Source organism: Populus alba, chromosome 1 (assembly GCF_005239225.2).
Source record: "Populus alba chromosome 1, ASM523922v2, whole genome shotgun sequence".
NCBI classification, from domain to species: domain Eukaryota; kingdom Viridiplantae; phylum Streptophyta; class Magnoliopsida; order Malpighiales; family Salicaceae; genus Populus; species Populus alba.
Window position 1 is genome coordinate 31182128 of NC_133284.1, and position 20253 is coordinate 31202380.

A 20253-nucleotide genomic window follows, 5' to 3' on the forward strand; every position below is an offset into this window, starting at 1 on the left:
TCTTTAGCTTTCTTGCAAATACTTTGCAAGAAGCCAGTCAATAATAGTCAGTACAAATTTCCTTTATAAATTACTAGAAATTTCCTTTATAAATTACCGGTCAATGCAAGCAGTGTCAAAGATTTGAAAAGAAGGTAAAATTATCAATAGACACTCTCTCCAGCAGTCCCGTAAATGACATGATTTTCCACACGGCAAACTAAGAAGACCATTTCCATGCAATTGTCAAAATCAAATTATGTAAATTTCCACAAACCTATTTTCATAGCCTGGCTTCTTTTTTTTTTTTCCAAAAAAGACTCTGATTAGGCGTGTCAAAAATTCCTACACTTATCCGGTGGCCTGGGTCTACCCGGAAGGATCACTGAGTTAAAATAATCTGGTGTTACCTTGGTGAGTTTGTAGAAAAAAGAATGGGTGGGAAAAATAATATATTCGAATAAAATTAGCCATTTCAGGACCCCAAACAGTTCCTATGTTAATAATTCATTCAAAAGAGTTATATAATATTTTTATTATTTGGTTCAGGAGAGACTCTTTAATTATATATTAAAACCTAGCATTATGCAAGGATATTTGACTTCATTCTATTCTTCGAACTTCTTCTCTAGATATATTATAATAGGAAGTGGTACCATTTATTCGAACTAATTCCTATTTAGTTGCTGCTATTATTTAATTTGTTATTGCTATATATATATATATATATATATACATATATATATATATATATATCAGAAAAATAAATATTTTTTTTGTAATTTACATGATTTACTGTCTACCCATTAAAACCATGATACGTTTAAAGATAATTGAAAAACTTCAATTTAGTCATTTTTATAAACGATCCTATCATTAATTGTGTAATCATGTCTTTTATCAATTTTATTTATGCTAGAAAATAAGTCAGTATTCAATATTGATGATCAATAATAAATATCAATGATTAATAATAAAGAGTACAGTTCTTGCTGTTTTTAGTAACTAACAGTTGGCATAAAGTTTCGTGCATGAAGGGTTAATAAAAAAGAAAATGAACGAAGGAGTTTAGGAGAAGTAATCTGAAGAGTAAACCAAGGAAATTTCTAATTGGCATAAGTGATTCATACTTTACACTACTTTTAATAAATTCAAATGATGTACAGTACATCTATTAAAATCATTTTTCTTCCTGCAGAGTGCAGATCCTCTGCAAAATTTCCACAACAACTGGGTCCACGTGTTACTGATTCCAAACTCTTCCAAGCTATTGTTGACCAATGTACCGAAAACACAAAAAAGAAAAATCAAACAGAGATTCTGCTTCAACTCCATTGTTGTTTTTTCTTGAACCGTTCCTCTCTGTGATATTACGGTAACAATTTATTAAAGCAGTGTAAAGCGTTGAAAACATGGGTATCATGAAGTGACATAAAGTTTCGTGTTTGTAGTAAGTGTATGTCAATAATTAGTGATACATGTCATAATTTAATTCTTTACCTTTCATTTTTCTTAAAAACAAAAAAATTATGTTTTTTTCAATAAATTTATTCATAGTTATCGAACCCAACCTGAAATTGATCAGACTAAAAAATAGAGTCTTGGGTTACAAGGATTGACCCGGTTCAATCCATAAAAATAAAAAAAAATATTTGATTTTTAATATTTTATATGAAAAAAATTAAAAAAACAATTCATATGAATATAGGTTATACATGTTGCATATAATAAAGTTTAAAAGATTATTTCAAAATATTTTTTTATCTCATATTAAAAAGATATTATCTTATTCTTTTAAATTGAGGTATGTAAACTAAAATAATTTTTTTCACATTCAATTTTCTCTTCACACTGCATAGATCTTTCAAAAATTTAATATAAGAAGGAACCTGTTTAATAGCATCCAACAAAGTTATATTGATCCTTACTTGTTTGAAAGTTTCAATGATTTCAGAGTTGTGATTGAGTTTCCTTTGTTTGGTCATGGCATGAGGAAATAGGAGTGCTGGCGGGAAATCAACATTTTCTTTGCAATGTCTAGGCTCAACCTCTTCCTTACCCTTAGAGATAAATTCATCATCTTTCTCACAAGGTTCAAGAATGAGTTTTTTAATAACCTTACCACTATAAAGAGTGATGACTGATTTGACTTGATTCATGTGTTGGCTTCCGGAACTACTTGCATTTGCATTGTATTACCCTTTTGGATTTTGTTATTGTTGAGATGGAAACTTACCTTTCTCTTGGAAACTAAGAGCAGATGTTAACTTTGCAAGAGTATCTTTAAAATCTGTCATGCCTTGAGCAAGTTGAGTGTTGATTGCCTGTTGCTTTTCAATGAATACATGCAATGTTTTCTCAAGATTTCTTCTAAGAGGTGGAGCATAAGGAGGTGTATATCCATGAGAATTTTGGAAATTATGGTGAGCTTGAAACGGTGGCTGTGAAGTTTGTTTATTGTTGCTATCACTCTTCCAACTGAAATTTGGGTGATTTCTCCAACCAGGGTTATACGTTTGTGAGTATGAGTTATGGTTGGGCCTTTGGAAACTATTTAAAGCATGAGCTTGTTCATGAAGGCATTCCCTAAAAGAAGGCAAAGTTGGACAATAATTTGTTGAGTGTTCATTAGTTTCACAGATTTGACACACAATGTCTTAAATAGATTTTAATTAACCACTCTTTTTCAATTCAAGTGCTTCGACTTTTCTAACTAAAGATGCAAACTTGGCTTGGAGGTCATAATCTTTCTTAAGATTGTGCATACCTCCACTAGATGTATGAAGTTGAGTTTTACTTGTTGCCTTATAAGTATCTATGGTGTCCTAATTTTGAGTAGTTTCGACTTGTAAGTCTAGGTACTTCATTGCTTCATTAGGGTCTTTATCTTCAAAAGTTCCATTGCACATCAATTCAACCATTTGCCTATCTCTAGGTGTTAAACTTTCATAAAAATATGAAACCAACCTTTATGTTTCAAAACCATGATGACGGCAAGTATTAAGCATGTCTCGATACCTATCCCAACATTGGTAAAATGTTTCTCTTGGCTTTTGAGTGAAAGTGATGATTTGTTTTTTGAAAGAGTTTGTTCTATGAGACGTAAAAAACTTCTTTAAAAATTATTGTTGCATTTCATCCCAAGCACGAATAGATCCTGGTCTCAAATTTTGTAGCCATGTTTTTGCTTTATCTTTTAATGAAAAAGAAAAAAGCTTTAATCTAATGGTGTTCATGCTATAATTTGAGTCATTATAGGTATTACAAACCTCCTCAAATTCCCTTAAATGCAAGTATGGATTTTCTAGGTCTAAGCCATGAAAAGAAGGTAAAAGTTGAATAATGTCTGGCTTAAAATTAAAATGGGATGCATCAGGAAGGAAAACTATGTATGATGGTGCATTTGTTCTTGTGGGATTCATGTGATCTCTAAGTATTCTCATACGGTTATTCTCATTATGAAGCGATTGATTATCTTCTTCGGCCATATTTTCTGAAAATGATGAAGATATCCTACAAAGTCTACCACTTAATGTACATGACCAAACTCTCATGCACGTGTAAGAAGAGAATAGGAGGAAGAAAAGAAAAGAGAAGAACAAGAAACAAAACAAAACAAAAGAAACAAGAGTTAGATAAAATGAAAAGTGAAAAGAGAAAATAAAATAAATATTATAATTTATACAAGAATTTACCTCCTTGGCAATGGTGCCAAAAACTTGACACTACCAAAAGCTTGATGTCTTCTCCCAAGTGTAGAAGTGTCGAAGTAATAAATAACTCGGCAAGACCGGAGTTGAACCACAAAGAGGTTAAACTATATAAGTTATAAACAACAACAACAACAATAATAATAATTAGTAGTAGTAGTAGTAGTAATAATAATAATAATAGTAGTAGTAGTAGTAGTAGTAGTAGTAGTAGTACTGATATTAATAATAATAGTAGTAGTAGTAGTAAAGAGAGCTTTGAGATGTAAGATTGATGTAAGGATTAAACAATAATAAAAAAGAAATGTCAAGGTTAGAGGATCCACTAATGGTACTTCAAACAAGTATAGTATAAACTCTTATTACTCAACTAGAAACCACACACAAAGAAGGTTCCAATCATATTATAATTGTTAACATGATTACATTAATTATCTTATTCGAGTAATGCCAATACTTGTAAATATTATCAGGTATTCATGGTGATAACTTATGTTAACAACAAATCAAGTTCCTTTCATAGCAAAGGTGTAGGTTATACCATACGGTTGGGCTATGAAAATGATAAGCATTTGTTGTATCAAGGGTTGTTCAACACAAATCTAAATTAACCATTTAACAAGCAAGGTATTAAGAGAGCAAGATAATAAATATAAAACATGTTAATATCAAGCATTCAAGTCCATGTTAAGTTTATACTATACTTATTCTTATACCATTAGTGTAACCTTTTCACCTTGACATAATAGATTTAGCTAAACATAATGAAAGTAAGAAACATACATAAACAAGATAAGAACATAATTATTTAAATAAAGGAAAGGAAATGAAAAGCATAAACAAGAGATTAATATAACATAAAATAAAACTTCAACATTACAAAATACAAAGAAAGAGAGCAAGAGCATTATCTTGATTTGAACACCAAGATGCCTAAATGCATGGCAAATGCCTCCTTTTATAGGCTAAAATTTGGAACTGTTGATTTGATGAATAATTGTTGAGTGGGTGGCCACATCTTGACTTGGTGAAAATCCTTATCTTCTTGTCTGAATAAAATGTCATTGCTAACATCAGAATTGGAACCACCTGTACGCAAGAAAGTTCTAGAAAATTGTCTCAGCTTTCCAGAAAAAAAAATTGAGGTCATTTAGACTTCTAGAACTCGAGATATGGGCTGATTACTGAACAATGTCTGGGCTGCAGGACAAATTCAAACTTCTTTGTTGTTGCTATAATTTGGACTTGAAAACGGTATTTTTAAATCTTGGACTCCACATGAAAGTTATAGGCCTATATCTTACCAAATCTGTGTAAACAATTAAGGTTATTTTGACATCTAGAACTCGATATATGACCTAATTACCAAATAGTATTCCAATTTGGACTATACCAACATCTCTTTTCTAAGCTTCACCATCTCTTTATCTTCACAATTTCAGTAGTTGAATTCATCAATCAATCCTTTAATTTATGTGATAGGGATAGGCCTGCATTTAAGATGAACATTTACCATATATTAAGGCATTTTATAGTATCAGACTTGTTATTATAAAACATGTTTTAGTTAAGGAGTTATTGATACTTCAAGTGCAAAATGATGATATAAAACCTTGATAAACATGCACTTTTAAGTACTAATCAACCAACATCAATCTTATTAACATTAGTACTACTACTAGTACCAACACCAATATCATCAATTTGAATCTGCAAATCATCTTCAGTATCATGACTCTCCATTTCAGCATCATTAGGAATTTCTTCTTCATCACTTTCATCTTCCTTACCATTTTTTCTTCATGTTGCCTTGTCAATAGCACCAAGCAATCAATGTTTGAATGTTTTTCTCCCATGATTATCCAATCACCATCAGATGAAAGATCATCTTCTACACCAAAATCATCAGCTTGCTTTTTGACTTGATTATTATTCAATATCAGATTGCACATTACAAATATCAATTCATTTATTTTTTTTTCTAGTGCAAATGATTTCTTCGTTTTGTATGAACCTAAATAAACAATTCAAATTTATAAGATTTTTTTAAATATTTCAACATTTAAAATAAAAAAATAAAAAAACTCACCATTTCAAATGCACTCCAGTTATACTCACATCCAGATGAAGTACAAGTCAAGCTTAGAACTTGAATTATAAACCTTTGTAATTCTGGACATTCATCCCCATAAGAATCCCACCATTGAGCTAGAGGTTTTTTTTATCTCTTCAATGCCAAACAATCTTTTTGCATTCTTGAATGATCCAAGTTGTAAGTCAATTTTGCACCTTTCACTTGCATTAGGTACCATCCTTTCTAAGCATTGATATAATCCAAGTTTAATGTTAACATTAACCTTAAAATTGGGTTATAATGATAATGAGGATTTAAATAATAAGTTGCTGCATTTAAGGGTTTGTGAAGTTGAAGTTTTTATCTTGCATCAACAATATTCCATATAGGTATATAACTATATAAAACAAAACAATAAAAATATCATTACAATCTAGGAATATCTCAATTGAAAGTATCTCTAAAGACATTCATATTAATAGATGACAACATTTGAAATAAAAATTAGCAAGATATATACCTTTTTTTCACAGAACCAAAATTCACTTATATCTTCTCCTTTGCTTGATCCATTGCTTTATATATAAAACTCATAGTTGGTTTCTCATCAGCATCAACTAATTGAAGAACTTTAATTAGAAAATACGTTGTCTTAATATATATAGTAACATCATGCCAAAACTTGTTGTCCAAAACACAATTTTGAATTCGTTTCCCTTCTTCTATTCTTGCAAACCTACATGAACTCTGTTGTTTGGAAGTAAACATAGTCATCAACTGTATTTTATGATCATTCAAATATCCTAGAGTCAAATATGCAGTAGCAAACTGAGTGGCAGCAGGCCTAATCAAATCCCTTCCTTTCGTAAAGTGTCTTAGCATGGAAATAACAATAGTTCTTGAATAAATATATGAGATGATTCTCCTCCCCTTGGCAGTAGTTACTTGATGAACCTCTAACTTCTTCTAAAAATCTTCTAATATCAAGTCAATACAATGGGTAGCACATGGTGTTCAAAACAAACTCTTTCTTTTTTCCATCAATAATTGTCTTGCTGTCTTATAATTTCTAGCATTATTGGTGACTATTTGGACAACATTTTCCTCCATAATCCTCTCCACAATGTCATCTAACATCTCAAATACCTTATCAACAGTCTTGGACATATTATAAATATCAATCAATGAAAAAAAAAACAATTGTCCCTTTAGGACTATTAACCAAAAAGTTACAAATACGTCTTTTTTTATCTGTCCATCCATCAGACATTATTGAATAACCTGTTTTTTTTTTTTTTTCATTCTAGCTTGTACTCCTTAAGCAAATTCATTGTTTGATCCACTTCCTGCTTCAAATACTTTTCTCTAATATCATGGTGGGATGGAGGCTTAAAACCTGGCCCATTCTTTGCAACTAATTTAAGTGCCTTAAGAAACTCAAGAGTTTTTTATAGAATTATATGGAATTGCACTAGTGTAGAAAAACTTTGCAATTTGTCAACATGCTTCTTCTTTAATATATTTTTTTAGCAATTGATTTAGGGTTGTTTGTGTACTTCCACTCCTACTAGTTGCTTTCTTTCCTTTGTCTTTAGCGCTAATTTCTTTTATTTCATCATCATCATCATTTACACTATATTGATGGCCTTTCTTTTCTTTTCAGTTGCTTCTAGATTTTTCACCAAAACACCCAAAACTGCTTAATATTTTTTGGTACTTGTTGACATGGCTCAACATCCTTACAAGTACAAACTAAATGCTGTTTGAAATGAAAAATGCCTCCAGTGATAATTTTTTGACAATACTTGCACTGAACTTTTCTAGAATTTTTATCAATATCTATACCATATTGCCATCCCACATCAAGCCTATAACCAAAATAAGTTTTTCTAGATGCCATAAGTTAAACAATTTAAGAATCAATTCAAATCAGCTCTGTAATCAATCCAAACATTTTATAATTGTAATTAAATTTTTGTTAAAAAAGAAATACCATAATACATAACAGTCCATTTTCTATATTACTATCCAATCAGAAAACCTAAGATAATTGATTTTAGTACACACTATAATAAAATAACAACCCATCTTCTATTCCAACTGAAAATAGAAGTACTAAAATCAAATCACTAAAATTGAGAATTTGAGAGATAAATTAGCAAAGGCACATAGTTATAAACACACACACAGAGTAAACTTTGAATGCAAAATCAACAATATTAGAGTTATAAAGTAAACCATCAGCAAAGGCAATAGATAAGTATAAAAACAACATACTATCAAAGATTCGAATGCAAAATCTCAAAGCTAAATCCAGAAGCTAAATCCATTCATCACAAGTTACAACCCAGTTAACTTGCAACACTCTAAATTATAGTAAATCCAAATTCATTCATCACACTCATGAATCATCTATATAAACACACACACACGGTAAACTTTGAATCAAAAATTTGAATACAAAATCTCAAAGATAAACAGAAACTTTGAATCAAAATCTCAAATTCTCAATCTTTAACATCATTAGAGTAAACTGTAAAGATTAAAGCACCTAAACAACAGTCACGCAAAGATTAAAAACAGAGTAAGAAACGGACAATGAAAACTACAAATATAGGTTATTACCTCTGTTCTGAGCAGTGAGCAGATCAATATTGCAACCAGAGAATCAATCACGAATCCAATCAAACTAATATTAGCAACAAAGTAAGAAACGGATAAGGAAAAAAACAGCACCTCTGGCCCTGGTAGGCTGGTAGTTAGCAACAGATAAGAGAGACCATTGAATTTTCACAGGAGGTGAAAAAAGATAAACAAAGTAACTTACCTAGTGGAGATTGGAGAGACGCCACTATTGTTGTGTGGACTCTGGTTCTCACGGTGGCTGGTGAAAAGCTGAGAGAGAGATTAAGAGACTGAGGAATCCTCAGTGAGGATTTAGAAATTTAGGGATTTCAATTGTAATTTCTCTGTAAAGTCTATTCTGAACATGAATGGTGAATATGTGATTTTGTAATTTTTTGTTTTGCTTAGTAATAGGCCAAATGCCAATAGTTGATCAACACACACCTGTAATCAACATTGCAATTTTATCTTCTACGGGTTAACTCGTTCAATCAGTGGTGAAATCATGTTTTTATGCGATTTCATTTGATTTTAATAATTTTATCGATTTTATCCATTTCCGAGTTTTATGAATAATTTAGCATGTAAAGCCTACATTGACTCGTAAAATCGTACGATTTTACGAGTTGAATCATAATTTTAACAACCTCGTTCAACCAACCATTTATCTCACCTTTTTTTTTTCGGTCAACTATCTCTCTTTAAATATAGGGACTGAAACATAAATAAAATAAGATTTTAACTACAACAAAATCTTAAAACCAAAATGATTAAAAAAGAAAGAAAGAAGATGTTGCAGAACATGTAGACTAACATGTATTATTTCACGCAAATTAGCTGAATAGTGGGGAATTCATCAATTTGCTCATCGAATTGATGAAACAGCACGAGCAATTTATATCAAGCTGGTACCCACACTCGAATGATGAGTTCAAAATTTATATTACGCAAACAGGATCCTAATGATACTCTCCTTAAAGAGGAAAAGAAACTGGAGGGAAACAATGAACAAGCAAGAATTTTGACGCCAGCTTAAAGAAAAGGGAAAAAGGAGGGTGCGCAGTAGAAAAACACAACATGGAAACAAAGCTTTAAAATAACAAGTCGACCTGACAAGCCTTTCATAACAAGTGGAATCTGTAATAATGGAGGACCCACGTGAGATTAAACTGTCAGAGATGTCTATGAACATAAAATTTAACGACCCTACACAGGAATGAAAAGAAATCAATACGTTAAATAGTACAAGCAAAATAAGGTACCATTTTCCTCAACCATCACCAAAAAAACTCATCAAAGGAGATCGGCCACATTCGATGGCAGCTCCTCAATGACCACATTATAGAACTTCTGGATATCAAACAACATTCTGTCATCATCACTTATCACAAAGTTAATAGCAACACCCTTTCTTCCAAACCGTCCACTTCGTCCAATACGGTGAAGGTAGTTTTCAGGTTGAGTCGGCAGATCATAATTTATGACAAGGGAAACTTGCTGAACATCAATACCACGAGCCAGGAGATCGGTTGTGATGAGAACTCGAGAAGAGCCGGACCTGAATTCTCGCATAATGATATCACAAGTGTTCTAGTCCATAAATTTAGATCCGACTGTTGGATCGCACTCAAATTTTTTTCAGGAGTTTCCGAGGGCTACTTTTCTTCGGATTAGCGTGAAATTGCTACTCCACGCAGAAAACATCCAGTCGGACCATACCACCAAAGCGACCCGAGTACGGGCTCAAAAGATCCATAACTTTAGATCTGACTGTTAGATCGCGCTCAAATATTTTCAGGAGTTTTCATGGGCTATTTTCCTTTGGATTAGCGTGGAATTGCTACTCCATGCAGAAAACGTTCGGTCGGACCATACCACCAAAGCGAGCCGAGCACGGGCTCAAAAGGTCTATAACTTTAGATCCGACTGTTGGATCGTGCTCAAATATTTTCAGGAGTTTCCGTGGGTTGTTTTCCTTTGGACAAGCATGGAATTGCTACTCCACGCATAAAATGTCCAGTCAGGCCGTACCACCGACCCGACCAGAGTACCGACTCAAAAGGTCCATAACTTTAGATCCGAACGTTGGATTGCGCATAAATTTTTTTCGGGAGTTTCTGTGGGATGTTTTTCTTTGGATTAGCTTGGAATTGCTACTCCATGTAGAAAATGTTCGGTCAGGCCGTACCACCGACCCAACCATAGTACCGACTTAGAAGGTCTTTAACTTTAGATCTGATCGTTAGATCACGCTTAAATATTTTCAAGAGTTTCCGTGGGCTATTTTTCTTTGGATTAGCGTGGAATTGCTACTCCACATAGAAAATGTCCGGTCAGGCCGTACCACCGACCCGACCAGAATATCGGCTTAAAAAGTTCTTAACTTTAGATCCGACCGTTGGATCGCACTCAAATATTTTTAGGAGTTTCTGTGGGTTGTTTTCCCTTTGGATTAGTGTGGAATTTCTACTACACGTAGAAAACGTCCGAGCCAGTATTCTGGTCGCGTCGGTGGTATGGAGGAATTTGATGCATGCCACGAATTAATTAGCTTTAAATAATTATTCTATAGAATATGGAAATGATAATTTGATATTATAGTTGAGTTTTAAAGGTCTAGTTAATGAGTTGATTATTGTGATTGATGTTTGCAAGTTGAGAAATATGGAGTTGATAACTTGGTATAAACAAAAAACAAAGAAGACTGTGCTGGAATTTTGATATATATATATATATATATATATATATATATATATATATATATTGGTAACTAGTAACTACTAATATATGTATTATAATTTGTGATTATATTTAGGGTTGTTACAAGGTATCTTTTCTTGCAATTCAGTTGATAATTTGATATGTTGTTCAATTATATGTTTTTTTATCCTATAATATTTGTTAAATTGTTGGTATTTTTTAATATCTCACTTTTACGAGATCAGATATTATAAATAAAGTATGTCGATTTATGCATGTTAATTTTTAATGATATATACTGGGTTGTCATTAAATACATTTTATGTTATTTAAAAGGTATAGTTTTTAGTGGTTTGCGCATATTACATGGAGCTCATCCTTCTCTCTTAATGGTTATATAAATATAGATTGGAATGATAATTTTGATGACCGTAACTCAATAGGTGCTTATTTTGTGTATTTCAACATCATATTAATTTTTTGAAAATTCATCATGCAAATAATTATTGAAACTTCGTCAATTAACTATAAACTAGTTAACCAGCATAAAAAAAAAATTCACTAGATAGCACCTGAAAACAAAGGGAGGTAGTAAATCATGTATCGTAAGTGTGTAACGATATTCAATTAATTTGATAAGTCATGTGACGTAGCAGAAGTTTATTAAGTAAAAGGAACATTGTCCCTTTATAGGTAATTGCTCAAGTCCACGAGCAGGAAATAGATTTCTCGAATCCACGAGTGAGAGATTGAAGTTTTGAATGAAATTCTTATTCCAATGAAAATTTTAAGTGCCTGTAACAAGGATTGGTTGCTTGTATTTATAGCTGCCAATCCTAATTCCAATCAGAACATACTTGCGGAGATAATTAATAAAGACATACAATATTCCTACTTAAAAACGTAAACTAGAGTTCTAACTTGGAAACAATAATATCAGTAGCAGAGGGGCTCTTAAATAATGGAATCCGTGTGTAATAAGGAAAAGAGCAGTAGTGGTAGAGTGTGCTTCTAACTCTGAAGCTTGAATCCTGACATGTTTATCCTTGCTGGCCTAGGATTCCATTTAGTCTAGAATTCCTTCATTATGTTGTTCTACATCAGTCTCCCCTTCTTGAACAGAACGCGTCCTCACGTTGATTAGGTGAGAAGAACATTCATCGGGGGGATGATATTTAAACAAGTCAGCAACGTTGAAGGTGGGAGATATGTTCATTTCTACAGGGAGGTCCCTAATATATGCGTTGTCATTAATCTTCTGTAGGATTTGAAAAGGGTCATGCTTTTTATGGTTCAGCTTGCTATACATTCCTGCTGGTAGTCGCCCTTTACGTAGATATACCATCACAAGATCTCCTACCTAATATTCTTTGGCTCGTCGTTTGCGATTTGCGGCTGTTGTACTTGACATGAGCTTCCTCTAGATTTGCTCGTACTTCTTCCTGAATTGTTTTAATCCGGTCAGCAATATGCTCTGCTGCTATGCTCTTTCCTGGAATTTTAAGCAGCGGTGCTAGGTCCAGTGCATGATGTGGTGGCTGACAGTAGACAATTTGGAATGGAGTTTTTCCCGTGGACCTGTTAAGCATGCTGTTATAGGCAAATTCAGCTTGTGCCAGTGTAAGATCCCATTGTTTTGGTCTCTCCCATGATAGGCAGCGGATTAAATTTCCAAGAGTGCGGTTTACCACTTTCGTTTGGCCATCGGTTTGAGGGTGGCTAGTGTTGCTAAATTGCAATGATGTATCAAATCGTCTCCATAATGTTCACCAAAAATGGCTTAAAAATTTCGTGTCTCGATTTAAAGTAATGGATTTAGGAACCCCATGTAGACAAACAACTTCTTTAAAGAACAGATTTGCGATGTGCACGGCATCTACTGTCTTTTTGCATGCGATGAAGTGTGCCATTTTAGAGTACCTGTCCACTACTATAAAGAAGGAATCAAATCCACGCTAAGTTCATGGAAGTCCCAAAATGAAATCCATAGATAAGTCTTCCCAAGGGGCTGCTGGGATGGGTAACGGCATGTAGAGACCTGTGTTATGCGTGTCCTTTGGCTGCTTTGCGTGTGGGACAGCGTTTGACATGGTTACCAATATCTCGTTTTAGCTGGGGCCAATAATACCTCTCTTCTTCCATGGCCACTATTTTGTCCCGACCAAGATGGCCTCCCATACAGCCACCATGTAGCTCGCGGGTTATTTGTTCCTATAAGGAGCTCTTGGGGATACATAACTGATTGCCTCATAATAAATATCCCTCTTGAATATGCATGTCTTCCTATGAGAGTACATGTAGGCATTTGGTCCTGATAGGGCCAAAGTCTTCATCATCCACATACAAATCCTTGAGGCAGTCGAAACCCATAACTTCAATCCGTATGGTGACAAGCAATAACGCCCTTCAACTTAGAGCGTCCGCTACTTTATTTAACTGTCCAGCTTTATGTTTCAAGGAGAAGGTGAACCTTTGGATGAAGGATACCCAACGTGCATGCATTCAGTTCACACTGTTCTGGTTATTGATGAATTGTAAGGCGTGGTGATCACTGAAGAGGATAAACTCCCTTTGCACTAAGTAGTGCTCCCAAACCTTTAAAGCACGAAACACAACATAAAGTTCAAGTTTGTAGGTGGACCATTTCTTGCGAGATTCACTTAGTTTCTCGCTGTAGAAAGCAACAGTCCTACTTTCCTGAGATAATATAGCACCAACACCGATAATAGATGCATCACACTCCACTTTAAATAATTTGTTGAAATTTGGCAATGCAAGAACTGGAGTGGAAGACAACCTCTCTTTAATTAGTATGAAGCTTTGTTCTGCTTCAGTTCCCCAATGGAATTTCCCTTTCTTCATGCATTCAGTGATTGGTGCGACAATTCGACTAAAATTTCTGACAAACCGTCGATAGAATATTTCTAGGCCATGGAAGCTACGCACCTCACTGGCATTCTTTGGAGTAGGCCATTCTCGAATGGCTCTTATTTTGCCTTCGTCGACTTTAATCCCTTCAGCACTCACAACAAATCCCAAAAATAGCAAACTACTGGTCATGAATTTGCACTTTGTCAAATTAACATACAACTTGTTCTGTTATAATATTGTTAGCACTTCCCTTAAGTGCTTAAAGTGGTCAGACTTGCTTTGGATATAAATTAATATATCGTTGAAGTACACTACAACAAAACAGCCGGTGAAGGGTTTAAGTACCTGATTCATTAGGCGCATGAAGGTACTCGGGGTGTTGGACAGTCCAAAAGGTATTACTAGCCATTCATATCATCACTCAGTTCATCCTTGTAGGCTAACTGCCTATATGGAAGTGGATGGCGTTCACGAGCAGGAGCAATCCTTTCTTTGCAATTTTCGCCTTCATGTTGCAGGTTATTTCCTATTGTTAGCCTAGCAAGGGTTGCTTGTATGGCTTGTAATGCTTATTGGGTCTCACGCTGGAAGTTCCTAAATTCAGTTTGTGTGATCATGCCCTCTTAATGTTTGTCGTCATAAAGGGCTTTGTTTTCACTCCATGTGTTTGCCATCTAAACAAGTTAAACCTGCTCTGATACCAACTGATTTAGCAGAAGTTTATTAAGTAAAAGGAACACCATCCCTTTGTAGGTAATTGCTCAAGTCCATGAGCAGGAAATAGATTTCTCAAATCCACGAGTGAGAGATTGAAGTTCTGAATGAAATTCTTACTTCAATGAAAATTTTAAGTGCATGTAACGAGGATTGGTTGCTTGTATTTATAGCTGCCAATCCTAATTCCAATCAGAACGTACTTGCGGAGATAATTAATAAAGACATACAATATTCCTACTTAAAAACATAAACTAGAGTTCTAACTTGGAAACAATAATATCAGTAGCATAGGGGCTCTTAAATAATGGAATCCGTGTGTAATAAAGAAAAGAGCAATAGTGGTAGAGTGTGCTTCTAACTCTAAAGCTTGAATCCTGACGTGTTTATCCTTGCTGGCCTAGGATTCCATTTGGTCTAGAATTCCTTCATTATGTTGTTCTACATCATCATGTATATATGGCAGTGCAAATATAAAATATTTATTTTTTATTTTTTATTTTTTCATTTTGCGGTTGGCTATTCTCATATTACTTTTTATATAAGAAATCAAATCTAAATTTATCTCCCTGTTAAAAGCAAATTATCTATATTATAATTAAATGATTTGTAAAAGTTTTCATTCGTACAACTAGCTTGAGATTTTTTGAACCAGCTTGATAGCTAAGAAAAAAGGAGCTGTACTGTCATAAAAATAAAAGTCATTGATGATTAATCTTAACGAGTGCAGTTCAACTGATCAGACTTTAAGTTTGCTCACTAAAAGTCACTAGTTCGAGTCTCATAAATCTCAGGGCCACTGAAAACTTACATCATCGTTAACTTTAAAACATGTAGAATTAATTAAGATACGCGTAAATTAGTCCAGACATCTATATTAATAATATTAAAAAAGTCATTGATGACTATTCTTTTAGTCATAGGCTCACCTTAAAATGTAGAGTGTATTTGAAATTGTAATAGTGGTGATAATTTAAAATGTTTTATTTAGAAATATATTAAAATAATTTTTTTAAAAAAATTATTTTTAATATTAGTATATTAAAATGATTTGAAAATATAATATTTTTAAAATAAAATTAAAATTTTTAAAATATAATTTACATTGTATTTCCAAATAGAATGAAAACTCATCTATGATAGTGGTCTGTATAACTATGCTATTAAATTATTTGGTGTATAGCGGGGAAAAAAAGAGGTAGAAGAGAAGTTTCAAGATTATAGCCGACGCAGAGAAAATTTTGAATTAAAAAGTTATGAATAATTAATTTTCTAGAAAATAAATTTAACGTGTTTATACATTCATAAATCTAACTAGCGTAATAGCTCACAAACTAAATAAAAAAAAGTTAAATAACTAATAAAGATAAAGAAAAACACAAACAACAGATATCCTAGATCTAATTTTAGATACGTTCCGACCTCGGTTGGCCAACGTCAATTATTCTTACAATAAACAAAGCTTGTAGAATGTTTTGATAAAATTTAAAAGTTAATTCATTGATTGGATCGAAAATCTTTAATGTTTTCATAAAAAAAAGTTTGATATGCTCATATTTGTTTTGGACTTGGAATTGTTAATACGCTTATGACGTTACTTAATATTCATTTTTCAAAGACAATTGATGGCTTGAAGCAGCCTTTAATTTAAAGATCAAGATCATAGCCTTTATATGCATGCGGGGTTATGGCTTGAAGCCTTTAATTTATACCATATTGATGGTTTAACTTAACATCTTTCATGTTTTGTTTAGTAAGAAGAAATGGAAAATAAAGGAAAGTTCTATAGGAAAACCAAAGATTAGAAATGTTGGAGAATAAACTAAGTCCCAGTTGAAACCTATATCAGTTCTTATTTTCAATTCAAACAGAGATGATCATTATACCACACTTTGTTATTTAATTACTTGAAACAATATCTTGATGAAAAAATAAATTAACAAATGGAAGGGAAAAAACCATCCTTTCTATGATCTCATCAGGTAAAAGCCAAAAAAATGACAATCAAGCTGTAGACAACTTGAGCAACTTTGAAATGAAGTAGTCTTGAATGGAAAGTGTTCTCGTCGTGCAATGAATACTAGCAAGTGTATTTGATATTATGATAGTGGTTACTTTTCAAATAATTTTTTGTACCGAAATGCATATTAATAATATTTTTTTATTTTTAAAAAATTATTTTTGATATAAAAAACATCAAAACGATCTAAAACATATAAATTATATTAAATTTTAACAAAAAAAAATTATTTTTTTTGAGAAAATAGTTTCAACGGCATTCCCAAACGGTTCCTGGGAAGCAAAAAGATGATATAGATTATAAGCACATGTTTTCAGTTTCGAAATTCATGGGCCACTATTATATACTGTACTGGACAGTTTTCTATGATTCGGCTTTACTATAAAGTCTCACCAGCCCATCAATGGCCTCTATCTCTGTCAGATGAATCTGCAAGCATGGCTATGACATACCCTCTCTCCCAAACCCTTGACTACAAGCCACCGAGTGTGTTAAAAATCAGGTCATCTTCAAAAATTGGTGGCACAAAACCACATATCACTCAACTCCAAACCAAGAAGCGTTGCTTGAGGTGCAGTACTCTTTATCTTGACAAAGATAATTCCCCAATTGCCTGCTCTTTCCATGGCCACACCACAGGTATGCAACTATGCATATTCCTCCTCACCAACTTGCTAAAGGAGTTCCCTTTCTTCCATTTTTATATGGGAGTCTTATGCTTGCAACGTTCTGTGCAGGGGAGAAGGGGTTGTTTTCTTTGTCTCCTCCTCACCAGGGGATTGACGGAGAGTGGAGCGACCGCTCTGGTGTGATAGTGTATAAATGGAATGACAAGAATAATAGACCAAATACAGGAAGTGTCAATTGGAAGAAAAGATGGAGTTGCTGTGCTGAGTATGGTGAAAATGCCTCACCTTGTAGACGAGGGTGGCATGTTTCATATGATGATGGCTTCACTTTGTATTAGCCCAAATTGGTTTGTAAGCAAAATCCAGAAGGATATCACGAATTGTGTTGTGTATGTTTCTTTGCTTTTATGTACCCATATGTAAAGCATTTTGGATGAAGTGGAAATGCAAATGCAAGCATATTTCATATGATATCTTTCTCTCTTTTTTTGAGGTTAAACAGAGCAATTTGATTTGTTTTGGCTTTTTGATGCGTTCAACAGGCACAATTGCTTGTAAGCTGTTAGGTATGATTATAATTGACAGAATATTATTTGATGGTAAAATGCTTTGCTGTTAAGCTGGAATTCAAAGTATTCTACTATAGGAGACATGTAAAATTAAGCTTTCGCATAGTGGGTAACTATTCTAGCAAAGTTTGGTAAAATTTTTGGGAAAATAACATAAGTGAGAGTTGTAATTGAGGTTGCTTAATATTTATAAAAATCAACCCAAAATTTTATGAACATCAAATGATTAAGAGATAAGATTCAAGATTCAAATTCAATAGTTAAAAAAAAAAAAAAAAGTTGATGCAGTAAAAGAGAAAATAAGAGAAAAAAGATAAAGAAATAATGGATCACTGGGATACATTAAACTCTAGTTTTCAAAAAAATTATTAGAGTCCCCATTAACTAAAGTTATAAAATTCCTTGGCAATCTATAAATATTTATTTTGTATTACTACCAGAACCATTGTTGGAGTGTATTTTGATTAAAAAAAGCAGTAAAAGTCAGAGTGTCAAAGAATCATCTCAACTCAATAATTTAAGTTTTTAGGTGAGGTCTCAGGATATTATTTATATTATTTTCTAACATATCCCCTCAAGTGAAAGTTCCTTGGACTTGAAACTTGTATAGGGTCACACTATCATATGTTTAATTTTTATCAAATAAATAGAGATGATGAGATTTGAACTCGTAATCGCTTAATCATCAAAATTCTGATATCATATTAAAAAATCAATTCAACCCAAAAGCCATTAGAGAATAGGGAATTCATACAATATGCATGTCTGTCCAGTTTAAAAGCTCATGTTTCAGGGCAATGTGTCTCTCTCTGATACCATGCCTAATCTTCATACTTGAAGCAGTTGATGAAGAGCAATACGTAGTGAACATTCCGTTGATCACTTGAGATCTGTCAGGTTTATCTTCCACGCTTTTCGTCCAACATCTTAATTCACTTTATCATCGCCAAAATGTTCACCTGTCATGATCTCAGTTAGCAACTGTTAATTTAAACTCCCTGCTGTATACTTTCTCCAATTACTATATATCATAAGATGATCACAGTACATAATACATTTCACAAACTTGATTTCTATCTCTTGCTGGTGCTGAGTTTCGAAGGGCAAAATTCCACCTACAAATTAAATTAACAAATAAAGATACATTATAAGCTGTAACAAAAGGTTTATAAAAACAAGAAGTCTTTTCTTTACATAAAATTTGAAGATCAAAGACACTCAAAACAAGTAATCAAGCTTCAGCTCGTATTAAACCAGCAAGAAATGTTAAGTACACGTCAAGTCTTGCAAGGACACCATCTGCACTAGATATCAAGTCTTGCAAGTACACGTCGGACAAGGCCAGGTTTTTTTTTTTTACACAGCATCTTTTGGAGCTAGCTGCTTGAAACCAGCAAGAAATGTTAAGTGCTCCTTTTCAGTTCTCTTTTTTGGATTATAGAACTCACTATCAGTTCCGTTGGTACCCTTTTCAACTTTGGAGACCTAACGTTCTTTCCATCCATCAGGGACATCATACACGTACTCAGCAGAAGCTTTCTTGTCGGAGTTGCCACCGTATCAGGGCAGCACTGAATGCGGTGCCGTAGTAGATGTGGAAAGTTTGTGAAGGGTCTGCTAGGGAAGGGGTAATGGCATTTAATATTGTGGTGGCTGCAATAGTGACATTGGGTGTTGATAGTGTTGGTTCCAAACATCATCTATGCAACAAAAATTATACAACAAAATTATTTAGGAGTTTCTAAAATCTTGTTAGATCGATCTTGAGTTATTTAAAGATTTATTATCTGAAAATATAATCTATTTCAGCTTTGATTTTTTTTTTTTTAAACTAAGTTGTCGCAAACTATAAATCGTCCAATTGTCTAACTTCTAATAACAATTCACACGAATCATTCATGTTTTTGTAGTTTTTCTGTGTGACAAACAATCACCATTTCTCTTAAAAATAAGAGGCGTAACTTATTATTTATAGGGAAATCTAAAAAATCCTATAAATTACAAAAATATCAATTTGGCCCCTGAATATTATTCATTTATTTATTCAGGATAATTTTAGAAATTAACTCAATCAAGACCCTGCTTGATTTTTCTAGGTCTAGAAATATCATTTCTATAATAATCATATTCTAATCCTTAATTTTTAAAATATATTTTAATCAAGTCATACTTAATTAAATCATCTCAATTTAATTTATGATTACTGGTTTTTAATGTATGTGACCCATTAGGTTCCTAATATATTGGCGCAAATATAAATTATAATTCTAATTAAATAAATTAAACAATTTAATTTATTATCAATTCAACAATTGATTAATTTATCTTTAAAATTTAGATGCATCATCTAGTAACATGTCAT

At 33.0% G+C, this 20253-nt stretch overlaps 1 long non-coding RNA gene across 1 annotated transcript; it reads left to right on the forward strand.

Annotated features, from left to right (window-relative positions):
* The first annotated feature begins 17070 nt into the window (after positions 1–17070).
* LOC118047061 (uncharacterized) lies at positions 17071–17793 on the forward strand. The gene is made up of 2 exons (XR_012169009.1): positions 17071–17332; positions 17431–17793. It is a non-coding gene; the product is annotated as an uncharacterized lncRNA (long non-coding RNA).
* Positions 17794–20253: the final 2460 nt, after the last annotated feature.